At 44.5% G+C, this 20,103-nt stretch overlaps 1 pseudogene; it reads left to right on the forward strand.

Annotated features, from left to right (window-relative positions):
• LOC132320990 (ATPase family AAA domain-containing protein 2-like) overlaps positions 1-20,103 on the forward strand; it is a 122,800-nt pseudogene that overhangs the window by 60,515 nt on the left and 42,182 nt on the right.

Below are 20,103 nucleotides of genomic sequence, written 5' to 3' on the forward strand. Positions count from 1 at the left end.
CTCTGGTGTGCTTTTGGCGCTTGCTGTCGTCGGGAAATTAAAGGGTAGCGTCGCAGTCAGCAGAAGGCTGTGATGGACTTGTGACGAATGTAATTGTTAAAAGTTCAGCCATCCGTAATTGTAATTCTATTTTGACCTCCGTTAATAACTGAACATGATCTAACGAACATCTTTCACCTGACTCAGAAATGTCTTTCACGTGCATTTCAAGTCCTAATCGTGCCTTTGTATGTCTGTTACTTTCTTTGACTCCTGGGAGCTTTTTTGTTTGCTTTTGACTGGAGGAAATCTGTTACACTGCGAGGCTGGAATTCGTGGTTTACTCTGTCTGAATCCTTGCTACCTTCTGTTCCAGAGGAAAATGGGATTCTGACTGCTTGATGATTGATGGAATGGTTTCCCAGTTAGGAGACCAAGTTGAGAAGTTGTGGCGGAGAGATGAAGGAGGAACTGGGAAATATCCACCTGCAAGTTTACATGTGAGTGTTATGTTCACAGAAAACAAGAATGACAACAGCAACAACAACAAACCCTCACCCCCCCAAAAAAAACCCCCATCCAAAAGGCATTGATTTATGACAGACAGGAGTTTTTAAAAAACTTTTAATGTTTCATTTCAGGCACTGCTGGATCTCTATTTACTAGAAAGCCTTGAAGAAAGCTACAAGCATGCAATTGTATCCTTTCTAGTTATTTTTATTACACCTTCAGTATATGCACGTAAATGTTCTTAAATGCTTGTCACCTACGTGTTTCATAACATTTTTTAATTTATCCTTCAAACACAATGCAAGTGAAAACATTTAGTTTAGAATTAAATCCTAGACAGAAGCATTGTTTTATTTCTTTGTACTGTGCATTTCTTTTTTCTTTTTTTTTTAATGTTTTGTTGCAAAGCTTTTGTTCTGTTAAAAGTGCATGCACACAGAATAGTAAACAGAGGAAAAAATCATTGGGCAGAAACTTAATTTCTAAGCTGCGGAAATATCCAGAATTGTTTTTGTTGTTTGTTGCCTAAGCTGAGAGGAGAGCCTAGAGAGCAAGGGGTTTAAAAACTGTTGTACCCCAGAGCTGTCTTATTAGAGTACGTCCCTAAAAACGGATGTCAGAAAGCGAAGATGACACTGCCAGTGAGTGATCCACATACTGGTGTAAATCCCATTTTAATCATTCCAAGCTGAGTTGTTGTAAGGACACCATAGTTTACATTGGTTCAACTGTAGAATTTGTTTGCTTTAATAACTAAGCGTGGGATGTTCCAATGTTTTGAATGTCCAACTGGTAGCTCCACTGACTAAAGAGGGAGCCTGAGTTTCTAACTGAAGTAGTTAAATACCCGAAGTTAACCTTTTTGAATGCCTTACAGAAACCAAAGAGCCTTTCTTTCTGGTTATTTATTCAGAATGCAGTTTTGCGGTTAGGACCCGAATGCCGTCAGGTTAGAATAGCTTAAAACGGCAAGACGAAGCCATTAATATTTTCTGCTTCCTACCACTTGCATATCCTTACTTCCTGATGTTTTTCTAAATGTTACGTGATAAATTTTGGTCTTACAAATTTATTATCCTTAATTAGATACGTGATACCAGACAATTTACTTGCTGCTAGATGTCATGCATTCCTTTCCGAACAAAACAGAAACTTTAATCGACTCCTTCCCAACTGCCTTTGCTATCCCTTGGGGTCTTGTTAAGCTTGTTCAAGGTTTCTGGCTTCTAGATCACAATGATTATGAAGTAAGTATGTAACAGTTTAGCAAGACATACATTGCAGTACAAAGCGATAATCTAGAAAGCAATTTTAATAAATTGGTGCTTAGCTAGTAACAGGTGATAAAACATCAGAAGCTTTTTTGTAATACTGCCACGACATCTTCAGCAATAAATTATGCTTTGAAATGTTTGTTTCAATGACTTTGACAGGCAGTTGGTGAAAAGGAAGACAAAGTCCACTTTAATAATGCTTGATATTTGACTTTTCAAAGCCATCCGTTTAGGCTGTTTTCAGCAGACCAGTTGAGCACTTTCTCCAAAACAGTGGTTTAGGTACTTTAAATACTAAAGCTAAGATCATGGCAGCCAGAGTTGAGACAGAAGACTGCAAAAGTGACTTTTCAACCTAGCCATGTTCTTTCTGATGCTGAAGGTTTCACAGAATCACAGAATCACTACGGTTGGAAAAGACCTGTAAGATCATCAAGTCCAACCTGAAAAAAAAAAAACAAAAAAACCAACCAAACAAACAACCAAACAAACAACCCACGCAAGCCAACCACCACACAACAACAACAAGGCACAACACACCAAAAACCAACCCACCCAACACCACACAGCACCATGTCCATCAAGCTACATCCCACAATGCCACATCCACACGCTCCTTGAATACCTCCAGGGAGGGTGACTCTACCACCTCCCTAGGCAGCCTATTCCAACGTTTCACTACTCTCTCAGTAAAGAACTTTTTCCTAATATCTAGCCTGAACCTCCCCTGGCGCAACTTGAGGCCATTTCCTCTAGTCCTGTCACTAGTCACTTGGGAGAAGAGACCAACACCCACCTCTCTGCAACCTCCTTCCAGGTAGTTGTAGAGAGTGATGAGGTCTCCCCTCAGCCTCCTCTTCTCCAGGCTAAACAACCCCAGCTCCCTCAGCCGCTCCTCATAAGACTTGTGTTCCAGACCCCTCACCAGCTTCGTCGCCCTTCTCTGGACACGATCCAGCACCTCAATGTCTTTCTTGTAGTGAGGGGCCCAAAACTGAACACAGTATTCGAGGTGCGGCCTCACCAGCGCTGAGGTGCGGCCTCACCAGCGCCGAAGGTTGTTCTTTGCCTGTCACAGCAGTTTGTCTGGAAGAACTTATTATTTAGTAGTGTATTTATAAAAAGCCATGTTTGTATGCAGAGATATGATGAACCTAGAAAAGTGTGACCTACTCCTTTTAAAACACTCACTTTGTTCTGCATGGCTAACTGAATGCTCTAATGCTTTTTCCTGCAAATACTTGTTATCTACATGTCCCGTATCAGGTATTTCATTGGTTAGTCAGAATTCGCTGGCCCTGCTCTTTCATCCAGCTACAATCAAAACTGTGTCATGGCAACATATGAGAATTCTTCAGTCCCTCATGTGCCAAGGAGAGCATAGGCGAGCCCTCAGATACATACAGATGATGAAGCCCTCAATGTCAAGCAGTAGTGAAGCGCGGCTTTTCCTCACTGTGTTGTTGTCCAATAGGTAAAGAAATATATCCCCCCGTTTTGGCGCTCAAATATTGTGACAGGTGGAGAACAAACAATACAAATCACGACGCCCTAAATTTCCTTTAAACTTTGAATACCACAACTTTGGGGCATCTTTTTGGCTATACTATTAATATTCCTTTACGTCTCAAAAAAATTAATTGCAGGTGCATGGTGGAGGCTTGGGGTCTGTTGCAGCAACATACCACTAATTTAAACCTAGAAGAGCTGTTAAAACACATGTTTGAAGTCTGTCGGGAGGTGGGACTAATGGAAGACTTACTGAAGCTACCTTTCACAGGCCCTGAACGAGTAAGTGTGGACAAGAAAATAAAAATCTTAATCGTCTCTTTGAACAGAGAAGAGGCAGATTCATAATTGATTTTTGAAATGTGTTATTTCTTATAGGAGTGTTTGGAGAAGTTTTTACAGACCACTGCTGGTGTTCAGAATCGCGAACTTCTTTTAGTCCAGCATCTGCAGTGTACCAACTATATCCCAGCACTACAGTTGAATCAGACAATGAAGGTTAATCGCATGGTAAGCGTTAAGTGTGCAAGGTTCTCTTAGGTGTTACTAACCATTTTTGATAGTACTCAACAATGCTTGGGGTTTTATACCGTTCTTTGAAATACTAGGAATAACCTTCTACACCTTAAGTTACAGCCGAACCTAAAAGTTGAACAAAATATTCCACTACTCCAAAGTGTGTGCTGATGGGTAGCACTTGCTGCTGTTCTGTGCGGTGGATGCATTTTACTGTATCTGCAGAGGATGTTTATTCACTCATTAGAAATAGCACAGGCAGTTCTGTGCAACGAACTTCTTGTAATTCGTCAGCGTTCTGCTTTACGCTTTTCATTCATCAGAATGATCGTGATCCTCGCTTGAGAGAGAGAGCGCTTGCCAGAAATTCTGTATTAGACCAATATGGCAAGATCCTTCCTAGAGAAAGGAAACTGGATGTAGAGAGAGCCAAGACTTACCATTTGCCTTCATCGGTCTTAAGAGAAGGTAATTTTTCGGGGGGGAAATACAATGGACAGCTAACCATCGCTTTGATTACACGAGGCTGAGAGTTTTTCCCTCTCGCTTTACAGTCGCAAGACCAAAGCCATTATCAACAGTAACAAAACAAGCTAATGCAGGAAATGTGCACCCAAGAGCAACTTTCATCAGTAATGTATTGTCCAAAATTGGAGAAGGATGGGGAGCAAACAAGCAGAAAACCAGTTTCTCACAGCATGATAGGTAAGCAGCCTTTTAACAAAGTTTAGTCTTGAGCTACACGTTTGGAGAGAGAGAGAAAAATCCATTTGAATTGCATTAGCGTTTTGGAGGGAAGGTGCGCCTGAATAGAGCTTTGTCTGGCTTTTTTGCGCATACAATATGTAGCATTTAAGAATCAATACATCGTAAGTAATATTTGGAGAGTGAGTTTTTCTGCTATGATAATAGAGCGGAAAAGAGGCTAGTAGTTGTCAGATGATTTTCCTGCAGGTGGTATGGTCAAATAAACTTGGATTCTGGTATGTTTGGACTTCAGGGGAATGAAAGTCATTTACATTTTCCTTTTAATTCTAGTCCTGGAGTGACAGAACCACCAGTCATAACACATCCTCTCCCTGATGCAGAGTCGCGCAATGCATCTGTTGGGGCACGAGTTAGAAAATTTTTAAGAAAATGTTCCAGGTATAGTAGATCTACAGAATGAATATTTCAAAAAGGTGTTGCTTCTCATATATATATATTTGTGTATGTGTGTGGGTGTGTACACTTCCCGTGCTTGCAAAGCGTTCTGTTTGCATTTAGTTTTGTGTCTGTTAAAGAAAAGGCCAACTTAGGGACACAACTAAATGGAGAATTTGAAGTGGTCCCAGCATTGAAATGTGGATGCATTTTCTTCTGACACGAGAATGACATCACTTGTGCAACTTAACATTGGATTACTCTTGCCTCAGAGGCAGTGATTTAGGAAATTAAGTATGAAATGTAACGAAATAATTGAAAAGAAGAAAATGCCTCTGACTTGTTGGTGGGCCTGAGACATCACCCCAACAGCGAGGGTTCACCTGTATTTCTTGTTCATGGAATGTTTTTGAAACGTACCATCTCAGATTTCTTGAACGCAGCATGATTCTTTCCACTGATTTATTTCTTTTTGTATTTTAAATTGTGTACCATAACAGATTGCTTGGTTTGCTGGCTCGTCCTGTTCCTTCACGCTCTGCAGCACGGGGTGGTAGCTCACATTCGCCATGCAGAGCTTCTACTTCATTCATGCCATCCAGCCCACTGAAACCAAATACGCATGGTTCCGTCTCACAAAAGAAGTTTTCAGGAGCATCAGAGCTGAATTTGCTAGAAACTCCTCTTGTGGTTAAGGTTCGTACTGTAAAAAAACGGTAACAACCAACCAAACAAAAAGCCTGTAAACTTTGTTTAAAATGAAACCACCAGAAAAGTCTTTAGAAACAAACACTGATTGGTCTCGAGGAATGGAAAAAGGTTTTCGGTGTCCCAGACTTCAGATGAAGTTAAATAGGCTGTCAGTTAGTTAGCTCGTCTCGGCTTTGGGAACAGAAATCTCAGAAATGGAGCATGTGATTGCATACACTGAATACTCTGGTCTCTGTCCCTTAACCGCATAAACTTTTCTCTGTAGGAGAGAGTACATTGTATGTTTCTACCTTTACATTCAGTGGTGATGTGAAAGGAAACGCAGTATTTCACTGTCCTCAGTTTTGTCTCACTCAGTTGGAAGTTAGTCTGTTTGGTAATTAATAATGCATTAACAGACGTTTTTTAACTCTAGGTCATTGAAGATAGTGCGGGTAAGGCACAAACCTCAGAAGCAGCACCTGAAGCATCACCATCTAGTGGACTACATCCGTCAGGCAATCTTCAATACAACTATAATACCACAGAGCAACAGTTTCCATGGGATTTGCCTGCTAACCAAGATGGTGAATGTGATGCAGCTGAGGGAGATGGAGAGCAGAGTAATTTTCCTTTAGTCTTGGAAGGAGAAGGTGGTGAAGCAGAGATGGGAGACCCTACACTATTAGATGCTTCTAAACCGTCTGGCACAACAACAGGGGAAAAACCTGTGAACAGTTTAGGAAATACTGAAAACCAAGAACATGTGACAAATTCAGTGTCCCCTGTAACTAGTGATCAGGAATCTCAAAATATTGCAGAGTCACTCCCATATGTGCCTGAACCCCTTAAGGTAGCTTTTGAGAACTTATTGTATGTAATCAAAAGCACAAGAATTAAAGAATTGACATCTGGAGTTGTAGAACAATCTATTCATGAAACCACAGGCAGAAAGGAAACTAGATCCCAGAAGGCAAAAGCTCCCTTACCAACTGTGCCAGAAGAAGTGGAAGATGAAACCAGCACACGTCAAGTAGAGCATGCCGTCACTCCTAGAAGACGCGCAAGGGGACAACTGACTAGCAGTCAAAGTATTCCATCGGCAGGCCATCAGCAACTACTGAAGACAGCCAAACCCGTTTTGTTAGGGCTGTCTCCTAGGAGAAGTACCAGGCAAACAAAAGAAGCATCTGAGACTTCTAGCCTTCAAACAGAAGAAAATGCTCAAGTTGATGAGCACATACCTGTGATTCCTGTTACTCCTAGGAGAGGTAGGATGCCTAAACGGGCCAATTCAGAAGAAGTAGAAAGCAGCCATTCTGATGGGCAAACATCGCCCGTCAGTACGCAGTCCATAGCCGTTACTCCAAGAACAGGATTAAAGAGAGCAAAGGAAGCCGCATCTGAGCTCATGGAAGTGGCTAATGAGGAAACTTCTCTTGCTGGAGGTAGCATTATTGCTTCTGCTGCTTCCAAAATGGCTAGAGGAGGAAAACGTTCAGCAGGAGATCAGGGAACTGGCCAGAATGACACTGATCATGAGACAAAAATGGCAGTCCGTCCCAGCAGAAGTGCAAGAAAACGGGAAATCATTCTTTTACAGTTTACTGAAAATATTGTCAAGGATCAAGAGGTGCAGCCTAGTGACCATCTCCTTTTTCCTGTGCCAACTAAGAGAGGCGGAAGAATAAAGAGGAGTTCATTGGAAGCTTCAGAAAATTCTGACCTTGATCTGTCTAAACCATCGCTGCCTCAAACAGAATTTCAACTTCCTGTCACTCCTAGAAAAAGTGCTCTGAAGAGGGCACACAATCTCTTGGCAGGCACAGAATCTGTCTCTACTCAGGAAGACATACGTTCAGGAGGGAGAGCGGAAATCTGTGATACTCCTAAGAGAAGAACAATAAGTGTTCCACATGCTAAACCAGAAAAAACGGCTACTCATGAGCAAACACCCGCCCGGACGGCTGGGGAATCAAGCACACCCAGGAGTACAGGAGGGACAGGGCGGTGCGGCAGGAAGAGACGCTCAGTACTGGAGGAGAGCACAGGGGAGGAGGCCTTCCCCCAAGGACCTGGTGGCAATCCTTTGCTGCCTAAATCCACCAGCATGTGCCGAAATACTTAGAATTTTAGCAGATCGTATGGCAAGAATATGCCCAGTGTGCAAACAAGGCCGCAGATAGCTAAGTAGTTTAATTCCCCCGTCAGAAGTTCCTTTTGTTAGGAATTGTTCCATTGTTAGGCAATGCTTGTAACCTGTTAGCCTAGGCCAAAGGGAAAATACTATTAAAAAAATAGAATTTCAATTACTAAGCTAGCATTTGTTTCTTATTTGGTTTGTACTTTTGTCTTCTGTGCAAAACTTCCGGGTTTCCATTCCAGAAATGCTTTTTTCACCAAAGTAGTCGAGGTAATGAGTCTCTTTGATACACTTGGCGAGAACTGTACCATGGCTCCTTTTGAATTAAAGCTGTTCCTAAAAGAAAACGCATTTTCCAGTGCACTGTGCTATGCGGCTGACCGGTATATGAGGTAGAGGGAAGAAGGCATGTGATGGTTACTGATGCGTCCCTTCGTTCAGGTCACTTACTCCTTGGCTCTGTTATCACCTGGCATGGTTCAAGAGCAGGCTTCTCCCACAGCAGTCATGGATGCCCTGGCCCCCTCCCAGAACAGACTGGGATCATTCCCAGTCCAAACTGGATCCCCTGGCCCCCTCCCAGGACAGACTGGGATCATTCCCAGTCCAAACTGGATCCCCTGGCCACCTCCAAGGACAGACTGGCATCGTTCCCAGTCCAAACTGCATCCCCTGGCCCCCTCCCAGGACAGACTGGGATCGTTCCCAGTCCAAACTGAATCCCCTGGCCCCCACCCAGGACAGATCAAGATCATTACCAGTCCAAACTAGAACCGCTGGCCACTTCCCATTACAGACGGGGATCATTCCCAGTCCAAACTGGATTTGGTGGCCTCCTCTCAGTAAGGACTGGAAGCATTCCTAGTCAAAACTGGATCCCCTGGCCCCCTCCCAGGACAGACTGGACCCTGTCCCAGTCCAAACTGGATCCCTTGTCCCCCTCCCAGGACAGACTTGGATCGTTCGCAGTCCAAACTGCATCCCCTGGTCCCCTCCCAGGAAAGACTTGGATCATTCCCAGTCCAAACTGGATCCCCTGGCCCCCTCCCAGGACAGACTTTTCCCTGTCCCAGTCCAAAGTGGACCTTCTGGCCCCCTCCCAGGACAGATTGGAATCATTCCCAGTCCAAACTGGATCCCCTGCCCCCTCCCAGGACACGCTGGTCCCTGTCCCTGTCCAAACTGCATCCCCTGGCCCCCTCCCATCCAGACCGGGATCATTCTCAGTCTAAAGTGGCTACACTGGCTTCCTCCCAGTATGGACTGGAATGAATCCCAGTCTAAAATGGATCGCCTGGCCCCCTCCCAGTCCAGGCCGGGATCATTCCCAGTCCAAAATGGATTCCCTGACCTCCTCTCAGGACAAACTGGGCCCTGTCCAGTCCAAACTGGATCCCCTGGCCCCCACTGAGTACAGAGACGGATCATTTCCAGTCCAAACTGGATCACTTGGCCCCCTCCGAGGACAGACTGGGCCCTGTCCCACTCCAAACTGTATCCCATGCCCCCTCCATGGACAGACTGGGATCATTCCCACTCTAAACTGCATCGCCTCGCCCCCTCCCAGGACAGACTGGCCATGTCCCAGTCTAAACTGGATCCCCTGGCCACCTCCCAGTATACACTGGGATCATTGCCAGTCCAAACTGGATCCCCTGGCCCCGTCCCAGTATAGACTGGGATCATTCCCAGTCCCAAGTGCATCCTCTAGACCCCTCCCAGGACAGACTAGGATCATTCCCAGTCCATACTGGATCCGATGGCCCCCTCCCAGGACAGAACGGGATCATTCCCAGTCCAAACTTAATCCCCTGGCCCCCTCCCAGGACAGAATGGGATCATTCCCAGTCCAAAATGCATCCCCGGTCCCCCTCCCAGGACAGACTGGGATCATTCCCAGTCCAAACTTAATCCCCTGTCCCCCTCCCAGGACAGACTGGGATCATTCCCAGTCCAAAATGCATCCCCTGTCCCCCTCCCAGGACAGACTGGGAATATTCCCAATCCAAACTGTATCCTTCGGCCCCCTCCCAGGACAGACTGGGATCATTCCCAGTCCCAGCTGGACCCCCTGGCCCCTTCCCAGGACAGAATGGGCCCTGTCCCAGTGCAAACTGGATCCCCTGGCCCCACTGAGGACAGAGACGGATCATTCCCATTCCAAACTGGATGCCCTGGCCCCCTCCTAGGACAGACTTGGCACTGTCCCACTACAAACTGGATCCCATGGCCCCCTCCCAGGACAGAGTGGGATCAGTCCCAGTCCAAACCCGATCCCCTGGCCCCGCTCAGGACACAATGGGCCATGTCCCAGTCCAAATTGGATCCCCTGGCCCCCTCCCAGGACAGACTGGGATCATTCCCAGTCCAAACTGCATCCCCTGGCCCCCTCACAATACAGTCTGGGCGCTGTCCCAGTCCAAACTGGAGCCCCTGGCCCCCTCCCAGAACAGACTTGGAGCAATCCCAGTCCAAACTGGATCTGGTGGCCTCCTCCCAGTATGGACTGGGATAATTCCCAGTCCAAACCGTATCCCCTGGCCCCCTCCCAGGACAGAGTGGGATCATTCACAGTCCAAACAGGATCACCTGGCCCCCTCCCAGGACAAAATGGGATCATTCCCAGTCCAAACTGGATCCCCTGGCCCCCTCCCAGGATAGAGTGTGATCATTCCCAGTCCAAATTGGATCCCCTGTCCCCCTCCCAGGACAGACTGGGATCATTCCCAGTCCTAAGTGAATCCCCTGTCCCCCTCCCAGGACAAAATGGGATCATTCCCTGTCCAAACTGGATCCCCTGGCCCCCTCCCAGGATAGAGTGGGATCATTCCCAGTCCAAATTGGATCCCCTGTCCCCCTCCCAGGACAGAGTGGGATCATTCCAAGTCCAAACTGGATCTCCCGGCACTTTCCCAGTCTTATGAGGAGCGGCTGAGGGAGCTGGGGTTGTTTAGCCTGGAGAAGAGGAGGCTGAGGGGAGACCTCATCACTCTCTACAACTACCTGGAAGGAGGTTGCAGAGAGGTGGGTGTTGGTCTCTTCTCCCAAGTGACTAGTGACAGGACTAGAGGAAATGGCCTCAAGCTGCGCCAGGGGAGGTTCAGGCTAGATATTAGGAAAAAGTTCTTTACTGAGAGAGTAGTGAAACATTGGAATAGGCTGCCCAGGGAGGTGGTAGAGTCACCCTCCCTGGAGGTATTCAAGGAGCGTGTGGATGTGGCATTGTGGGATGTAGCTTGATGGGCATGGTGCTGTGTGGTGTTGGGTGGGTTGGTTTTTGGTGTGTTGTGGTTTGTTGTTGTTGTGTGGTGGTTGGCTTGCGTGGGTTGTTTGTTTGGTTGTTTGTTTGGTTGGTTTTTTTGTTTTTTTTTTTTCAGGTTGGACTTGATGATCTTACAGGTCTTTTCCAACCGTAGTGATTCTGTGATTCTGAGGCGGGTAATGAGAGCACAAAGAATGGGATGATCCGTCATTCCCTGACAGCCCTGAAGCACTCCTTATCAGGATCGTAACCCAAGTGGAACGACACCACGGTTACCGAAATGCCATCATTTTACTAATGACGAAAGCCAATCGTCTTGCAACCCTATAAACAGCGGGTCCCAAGGGAGACCCTTTGAGCTCTCCTGGACCGCAGCGGGCTGCGACCAGCATCTCCCTCTGAGTGGGACGCCTCTCAGAATTTCACAAACTCTCCAGTTTGTGAAATTTTAGAGGACCGTGCCGAGCTGGCGGCAAGACCTGGGCTAAAACCCTCTCCTCCTCGAGGCTCAACCCTGGCCCTTTGAGAAATGCGGAGGCATTTGAACTGAGTACTTCCACGGAACTCAAGGGGAATTTTTAACAGGAATACCTTTCTACATACATATATATGTGTGTGTATATATATATATACGCATATGTCTTTGTGCCTGTGTGCGTGCATGTGTGAATCCATTTGAGTCCCCGATCACAAGTATAGTGTAAATATTACCATTTTGAATCTGTAATGAAGTCTCTGTTGTGATTGTAGTAAATTCTATTAACGCACTCTGCAAATGTTAAACTAATCAATGGTTAAGTGCTGCTAAAATCTTGTGATCCACCTTAAATTGTGAAGGAACCTTAGACTGCTGCTAAATACCTATAATCCTTTAGATATAAAGCGTTGACCAAGTCTGGGACTAGGAGTGGACCTAGCCGGACTTCCCTGAACCTCGTGACTCAACAGGAGGATTTCTTTATTCCTTACACCCTTTCCTTTAGACATGGACCGTTGACCACGTCTGAGAGTAAGTCTGGATTCAACCGCACCTAGACTCCTCCCTGAGAAGGAGTTTAGAAAGCGAGAGGGGTCCATTCTGGACCTCGTGACTCAATGGCAGAGTCCTCTTTACCCTTTTGTTTCTCCAGTCTCTCTGCCTAAATCGTTCAGATTCAATTTTTATTTGGTTTTCCTTTGTATGTTTTAGTAAGTAGCAGAGTGGACCTTGCCATCGAATTCTGTTAAGTCGCATTCTATAAACTTCTGGTAAAATCGCTTTTGCCAATACCCTTGACGGTGATTCTTTAAGCGGCCTAAACCACTCATTTGCGACAGTACCACAGGAGTAAGTCACAAGCAGCCTTCAGTAATCAGGGTGGTGTTTTTGTAGGCAGAAGGCACTAGTGCACGGGGGGAGTCAAGCTTTCTGCTTACAGCAGTGCTAGAATCCACCCGACTACAAGCGCAGAAGGGTGCTGATGGAGTGGGAGCATCCAGCAGCTCCAACAGCTGTCCTGCAAGGCTAAAAAGGTCGCTCCTACTGTATAGGAGAGGTATGGCACTATAAAGTTTCTGTACCCTATAAAGGCGAACAGAAGAAGGCATTACTTTTCTTTACCGAGGTGCTGGAAGGACTTTCTCATGAATACCCTGTGCAAGGGTGAAGTTAGGAAGCATAACGGAGATTAAAGTTCAGCTCACTTTATGGCAGGTAAAGGAAGATGAGTGTTTGAACAGTTGTTAAAAAAAAGGAAGGTTTACTAGAAACTAACATTTTTGGTTCTCACGTTAGGGATCAGTTAATTGCACCGGTGACAAATCATCGTTTTAGGTTTTATCTGGAAATCTACCTGTACTACATCAACTTTTTAGTCAACACTATTTCATAGGCTCCACTATGGCTTGTACTGTAAGTTGCTCCATACGGTCACAGTTTCTATTTTTGCTAATTTGAAATGACCCGAGTCTTTTAAAGTGCAACCTGGAAAGATCTTGGAAATAAATGACACTTTGTGCTAATCCCACCTGGTACTGCTTGTTCTTTTCCCAACTCCGGGTGGCTTTGGAGAGTTCTTTGCACACAACGGGCACCAGGCCTCCGTTTGCACCGTATCTGATCATCGAATAGCTCTTCCCTGAGCCGGTCTGACCATATGCCAGCAGAGTAGCGTTATAACCCCGCCAGGCTTTCCCCAGCACTCCTTGACCAAGATCGCAAAAGACCTCTCTCTAAAAAAAAGGATCAAGTGCATCCTCTTCATCGATGAGCGAGCAAATGCATACACGAGCACTGCTGTCTGCTAGGGGTGCTCCCACTAATAGTTTAAATCAGGAATCGGGATTTGCAAACACACTTGAAAGTGGTACTGAGTTCCAGGATGACAGAAATGTAGACAAAACCTACATAATGCTGCAAACCAGTAAACTGACAAGTGCCAGTCGTTTGCATTACGCTTACATGCGTGTTAGTAATGGGAGATAAATGAACCGACCAGTCTACAAGTGTGTGTTAGCTACAACTGCTTTTAGTTGGTTCTTGGAATAAAATCTTACCTGGCCGGCGTAAACTGTTGGGTCCTGCTGAGATGAGCATACCATTCTCGCCCTTTAGGAAGCCGCTATGAGACCAATAGGCTAGATCAAAAGTAAAGGTTTTCCTGGGCCCTCGATTCCTAGGGTCACATATGCTTGTGCTGGTGGTGTTCCTAGAAATCACGCACCTGCTCCCTGCATTCTTCTCTCTCTGTGTGTTAAAATTACAATTGTAGTATCGCAAGACAAGCGATCAGTCATTCACTAATAATTCATGGTTTAGTCTGGATTTAAACCAAGTTCAGCAGCAACGCACACCACACCAATGACTGCTGTGGGATAAGCCTGCTCTTGAACCATGCCAGGTGATAACAGAGCCAAGGAGTAAGTGACCTGAACGAAGGGACGCATCAGTAACCATCACATGCCTTCTTCCCTCTACCTCACATACCGGTCAGCCGCATAGCACAGTGCACTGGAAAATGCGTTTTCTTTTAGGAACAGCTTTAATTCAAAAGGAACCATGGTACAGTTCTCGCCAAGCGTATCAAAGAGACTCATTACCTCGACTACTTTGGTGAAAAAAGCATTTCTGGAATGGAAACCCGGAAGTTTTACACAGAAGACAAAAGTACAAACCAAATAAGAAACAAATGCTAGCTTATTACTTATTATTACTTAAAATTCTATTTTTTTAATAGTATTTTCCCTTTGGCCTAGGCTAACAGGTTACAAGCATTGCCTAACAATGGAACAATTCCTAACAAAAGGAACTTCTGACGGGGGAATTAAACTGCTTAGCTATCTGCGGCCTTGTTTGCACACTGGGCATATTCTTGCCATACGATCTGCTAAAATTCTAAGTATTTCGGCACATGCTGGTGGATTTAGGCAGCAAAGGATTGCCACCAGGTCCTTGGGGGAAGGCCTCCTCCCCTGTGCTCTCCTCCAATACTGAGCGTCTCTTTTTGCCGCACCGCGCTGTCCCTCCTGTACTCCTGGGTGTGCTTGATTCCCCAGCCGTCCGGGCGGGTGTTTGCTCACGAGTAGCCGTTTTTTCTGGTTTAGCATGTGGAACACTTATTGTTCTTCTCGTAGGAGTATCACTGATTTCCGTTCTCCCTCCTGAACGTATGTCTTCCTGAGTAGAGACAGATTCTGTGCCTGCCAAGAGATTGTGTGCCCTCTTCAGAGCACTTTTTCTAGGAGTGACAGGAAGTTGAAATTCTGTTTGAGGCAGCGATGGTTTAGACAGATCAAGGTCAGAATATCCTGAAGCTTCCAATGAACTCCTCTTTATTCTTCCGCCTCTCTTAGTTGGCACAGGAAAAAGGAGATGGTCACTAGGCTGCACCTCTTGATCCTTGACAATATTTTCAGTAAACTGTAAAAGAATGATTTCCCGTTTTCTTGCACTTCTGCTGGGACGGACTGCCATTTTTGTCTCATGATCAGTGTCATTCTGGCCAGTTCCCTGATCTCCTGCTGAACGTTTTCCTCCTCTAGCCATTTTGGAAGCAGCAGAAGCAATAATGCTACCTCCAGCAAGAGAAGTTTCCTCATTAGCCACTTCCATGAGCTCAGATGCCGCTTCCTTTGCTCTCTTTAATCCACTTCTTGGAGTAACAGCTATGGACTGTGTACGGACGGGCGATGTTTGCCCATCAGAATGGCTGCTTTCTACTTCTTCTGAATTGGCCCGTTTAGGCTTCCTACCTCTCCTAGGAGTAACAGGAATCACAGGTATGCGCTCATCAACTTGAGCATTTTCTTCTGTTTGAAGGCTAGAAGTCTCAGATGCTTCTTTTGTTTGCCTGGTACTTCTCCTAGGAGACAGCCCTAACAAAACGGGTTTGGCTGTCTTCAGTAGTTGCTGATGGCCTGCCGATGGAATACTTTGACTGCTAGTCAGTTGTCCCCTTGCGCGTCTTCTAGGAGTGACGGCATGCTCTACTTGACGTGTGCTGGTTTCATCTTCCACTTCTTCTGGCACAGTTGGTAAGGGAGCTTTTGCCTTCTGGAATCTAGTTTTCTTTCTACCTGTGGTTTCATGAATTTTTTCATTTTGTGAGACGGAACAATGCGTATTTGGTTTCAGTGGGCTGGATGGCATGAATGAAGTAGAAGCGCTGCATGGCGAATGTGAGATACCACCCTGTGATGGGATCCAGAAAAGCTGTGGGTTTGTTGCAACTGGTATGGCTTTTTCTTCTGATGCAGAGGACATTTTGGACTCCTGGTGGTGTGTTTCACTTCATGAACAGAGAGAGAGACAGTCGTCAGTAAGATTCAAAACAAACCCTGAAGAGCTTTACAAGTTGCTTTCTCACTGTAAAATCTTCATGTTTCAAAACAGAAAAAATTAAGAAAAATCAGAAATTCCTTTAGCAACATATCTGCATTCAATTTGTGACTCATTCTTATGCAATGAATCAAGTCCTAAGCATTCTTCCCGGCTATCTAACACTAGATAATAACATAACAACAGAGCAATACTGAAGAACAAGATACCATTTGTCTTCTGTAGAAAGAGTGCAACGGCTCTATTGGAGGTTTAGAACAAACCAAACAAAAGTTTGTACTAGCGTATGTTACCACTTGAAATCAAGGGTTGTTTCATTGCTAACAGTCTGTCTTTCTCGCTAAGCACTTGCAGCTTTTAAAGTATCTGGTGAGAAAACTGCTTCCCTTTCCATAAGCAAGGAGATGCTAATGGAGCACACACAGAAAATAGAAATTAAGTGTCTAAAATACTGCCAGAAAGTATCCAAAGCCCCCAGATAAACTCACTAACGCTACAGGAATCTCAGGTGTAATTTTTAGCTACACCATTTTCAGACAAAAGCAGGGCTTCTGTTCACAGTATCGGCTTAGTAACCCTCAAACCGTTCAAAGGTTCATATAGCCTGTTGAATGAAATCTTTATCACCGTACTTGGGGGTCTGCAATGATTTCAGAAAAAAGGCTCAAATGGACAGCTAGTCAATTTGACTTCTGTTCACGCCAAATTAGTTCTGTTCACAGCCAGAAAGGAATCGAAAAGCCGTTGTATATGAGAACACAGGAAAGAAGCAATACCGGCTCGCAATCATAGTTTTCAAACACAGGAAAGCCAGCAGTTACATGTTGTGTGAACCCAACAGTGTATCTGTTTTATAAACTTACCCTTCACGTGCAGTCCCCAAAGGAGCAGCCTCAGCAGCTTTAAACACCAATTTACCATCCTCAGGAAGGGTAAGACAGTCAGCATTTGATTCTTCCACAAATCCTACAAAAACAGACAGAAGGATGACTTCCCTGTTGCACTTAACATCACTTCTTTTAAAATGATCATATGATTTTAAAGTGAGCCTTTACGCATTTCACCTACGATAGTGATCTAACAAAATAATGCTACCAAGACTTCAAATGCACAGGAGGTCTGAAGTCTTCTTTCCAGTAAAACAAGAAGTCTGATGCGTAATTTCAGTCAAGAAAACAAAATGGCCATTGATATTCTGTTTACAAACTAAACTTGATATGTTACGGACCTAACACATAAAAACTTCAGAAAACACCCCTCCTTCTTAAAATCCGGTAGCAAGTTTTCTCATTTCTCTTTGGATACCCGTCTCATTCCAGCAACGCTCCTTTCCTTTCTTGACTCCATTTCCCCTCTTCTACAAGAATGCAGCTAAGGTCCTTGCTTGTTCTTTTCTCTAGAGATTGACTGGTGGCATTGAAACCCAACTGCTTGCTAACCTGTTTTTATCTCAACAGGTTCCGTTCTAGAAACATCCTCCTCTTCTTCTTTGTTTCTACTGTCTGCTTCCTCCGGATCCAGCAATTATCTTTGCAGACAGCATGCAGGACTGGGATAATTTTGCTAGCTCAGGCCAAACAAGAGCTATACTGACTGCCCTCTAATGCTTCCAGACTACGGAAATTGTACAGAACTCTTTGTACCACAGTCCAGCAACGACAAAGTTTCTTTATACGGTTATTCTTTAATGATTAGGACCTTAGCATTATTTCTAAGGAAAAGCACCCTGGATTTCTTCTCCAACTACAAGACGTCTAAAACAGGACAGGCAAATGTTTTGACCTGTCTTACTCAAAACACGCAGATCTGGAGAATCCCTCCAGAATGGCTGCTTTCTACTTCTTCTGAATTGGCCCATTTAGTCTTCCTACCTCTCCTAGGAGTAACAGGGATCACAGGTATGCGCTCATCATCTTGAGCATTTTCTTCTGTTTGAAGGCTAGAAGTCTCAGATGCTTCTTTTGTTTGCCTGGTACTTCTCCTAGGAGACAGCCCTAACAAAACGGGTTTGGCTGTCTTCAGTAGTTGCTGATGGCCTGCCGATGGAATACTTTGACTGCTAGTCAGTTGTCCCCTTGCGCGTCTTCTAGGAGTGACGGCATGCTCTACTTGACGTGTGCTGGTTTCATCTTCCACTTCTTCTGGCACAGTTGGTAAGGGAGCTTTTGCCTTCTGGGATCTAGTTTCCTTTTTACCTGTGGTTTCATGAATACATTGTTCTACAACTCCAGATGTCAATTCTTTAATTCTTGTGCCTTTCATTACATCCGGTAAGTTCTCAATAGCTACCTTAAGGGGTTCAGGCACATATGGGAGTGACCCTGCAATATTTTGAGATTCCTGATCACTAGTTACAGGGGACACTGAATTTGTCACATGTTCTTGGTTTTCAGTATTTCCTAAACTGTTCACAGGTTTTTCCCCTGTTGTTGTGCCAGACGGTTTAGAAGCATTTAACAGTGTAGGGTCTCCCATCTCTGCTTCACCACCTTCTCCTTCCAAGACTAAAGGAAAATTACTCTGCTCTCCATCTCCCTCAGCTGCATCACATTCACCATCTTGGTTAGCAGGCAAATCCCATGGAAACTGTTGCTCTGTGGTATTATAGTTGTATTGAAGATTGCCTGACGGATGTAGTTCACTAGATGGTGATGCTTCAGGTGCTGCTTCTGAGGTTTGCGCCTTACCCGCACTATCTTCAATGACCTGGAGTTAAAAAACGTCTGTTAATGCATTATTAATTACCAAACAGACTAACTTCCAACTGAGTGAGACAAAACTGAGGACAGTGAAATACTGCGTTTCCTTTCACATCACCACTGAATGTAAAGTTAGAAACATACAATGTACTCTCTCCTACAGAGAAAAGTTTATGCGGTTAAGGGACAGAGACCAGAGTATTCAGTGTACGCAATCACATGCTCCATTTCTGAGATTTCTGTTCCCAAAGCTGAGACGAGCTAACTAACTGACAGCCTATTTAACTTCATCTGAAGTCTGGGACACCGAAAACCTTTTCCCGTTCCTCGAGACCAATCTGTTTGTGGTATGCCTACCTTTCAGTTTGTACTTCACTCTAACTATTATTAAGTCCTGTGAGTATAATCCTACAGGAAACGGACAGTATAGTCTATATGGTACTTAGAGGACATCCGCAATGAATCCAAAGAACTCATCGGCCCTGGTAGAAGTAAGAACAATGGGGGAAAACCCGGGACACTGGAGAATCGCTAGTTCTCATTTTCAGCCCATGTGAACAGCTTTTTAAAATTCATATTTTACAAAGTTTAGATGTCAAGGAAACGTGTTTTTACAAAAAAAAAAAAAAATTAGTTTTAAGCAGCTGGAAATATCTTGACACTGAAATTAACTCATTACTGGGAATTCTGTTTATGTTAATAAGGAACAAATAGTAAAGGATCTAAGCACGTAAATCATTCTGAAAATGAGTTCGCTTCCCACATCGTTTTCTCATTCGGTAAACGGCCCCCAGTATCGACAAGCTGCACTCCCCAACTTTTCTTATTGCCTTTAACATTGAGATTATTTATTTTTTCAGTCAAATAAGAAATGTTTAAGTTCTAGTAAACCAAATGAATGCATGCTTTTTTGAAAAATAGGTTAGGCATTTTTCCTTCTACTACTACAGCTCTCAAGGGCCCAAGTCTTGACAGGTTCTATTCTGTGTTATAGGTACAGAAAATGCATAGGAGACAAACGTATCTGCCATCACGTAATGAGGTTTTAGCTTGTCGGCTAAAGAAACCGAGACTTTTTCGTGTGCCTTCTAATTGTCAGTAAGACAGGACTGTCCTCAGTTTGCAAAGTGTTTTTGATTTTGCAGAAAATGGGAGAATAGTTTACTTACATTAATTTCCTCAGTTTTAGGAAGAGCGTTAGCAACACTTGCTTCTTCCTGCGGAAAAGGAACATTTTCTTCAACTCCAGCTGCTTCTAGGTTACGTTCTTTAGGTAAATCCACACGCTTCCCCTCAAGGCGATTTTCGGAATGAGTACTGACCACATCCTCACTGTCAAGGATACTTATCACAGCTGGAAGAGATTTGTATAATTTTAACTTAAGTAAGTGCTATATAAATGACACAGGTTTAAACAACAGGAAGTAACAGAGGGAGCAGGAGCCAACAATACAGTTCTCCATCCTGACACATATATCGGGCTTTCTCCAAAAACTAGAAGCCAGAACTATCTGTCCGGTAAAGGAGGCAGCCCCACAGTATTTTTTTATTTAAAAAAAAAA

Source organism: Gavia stellata, unplaced genomic scaffold (assembly GCF_030936135.1).
Source record: "Gavia stellata isolate bGavSte3 unplaced genomic scaffold, bGavSte3.hap2 HAP2_SCAFFOLD_50, whole genome shotgun sequence".
NCBI lineage: Eukaryota > Metazoa > Chordata > Aves > Gaviiformes > Gaviidae > Gavia > Gavia stellata.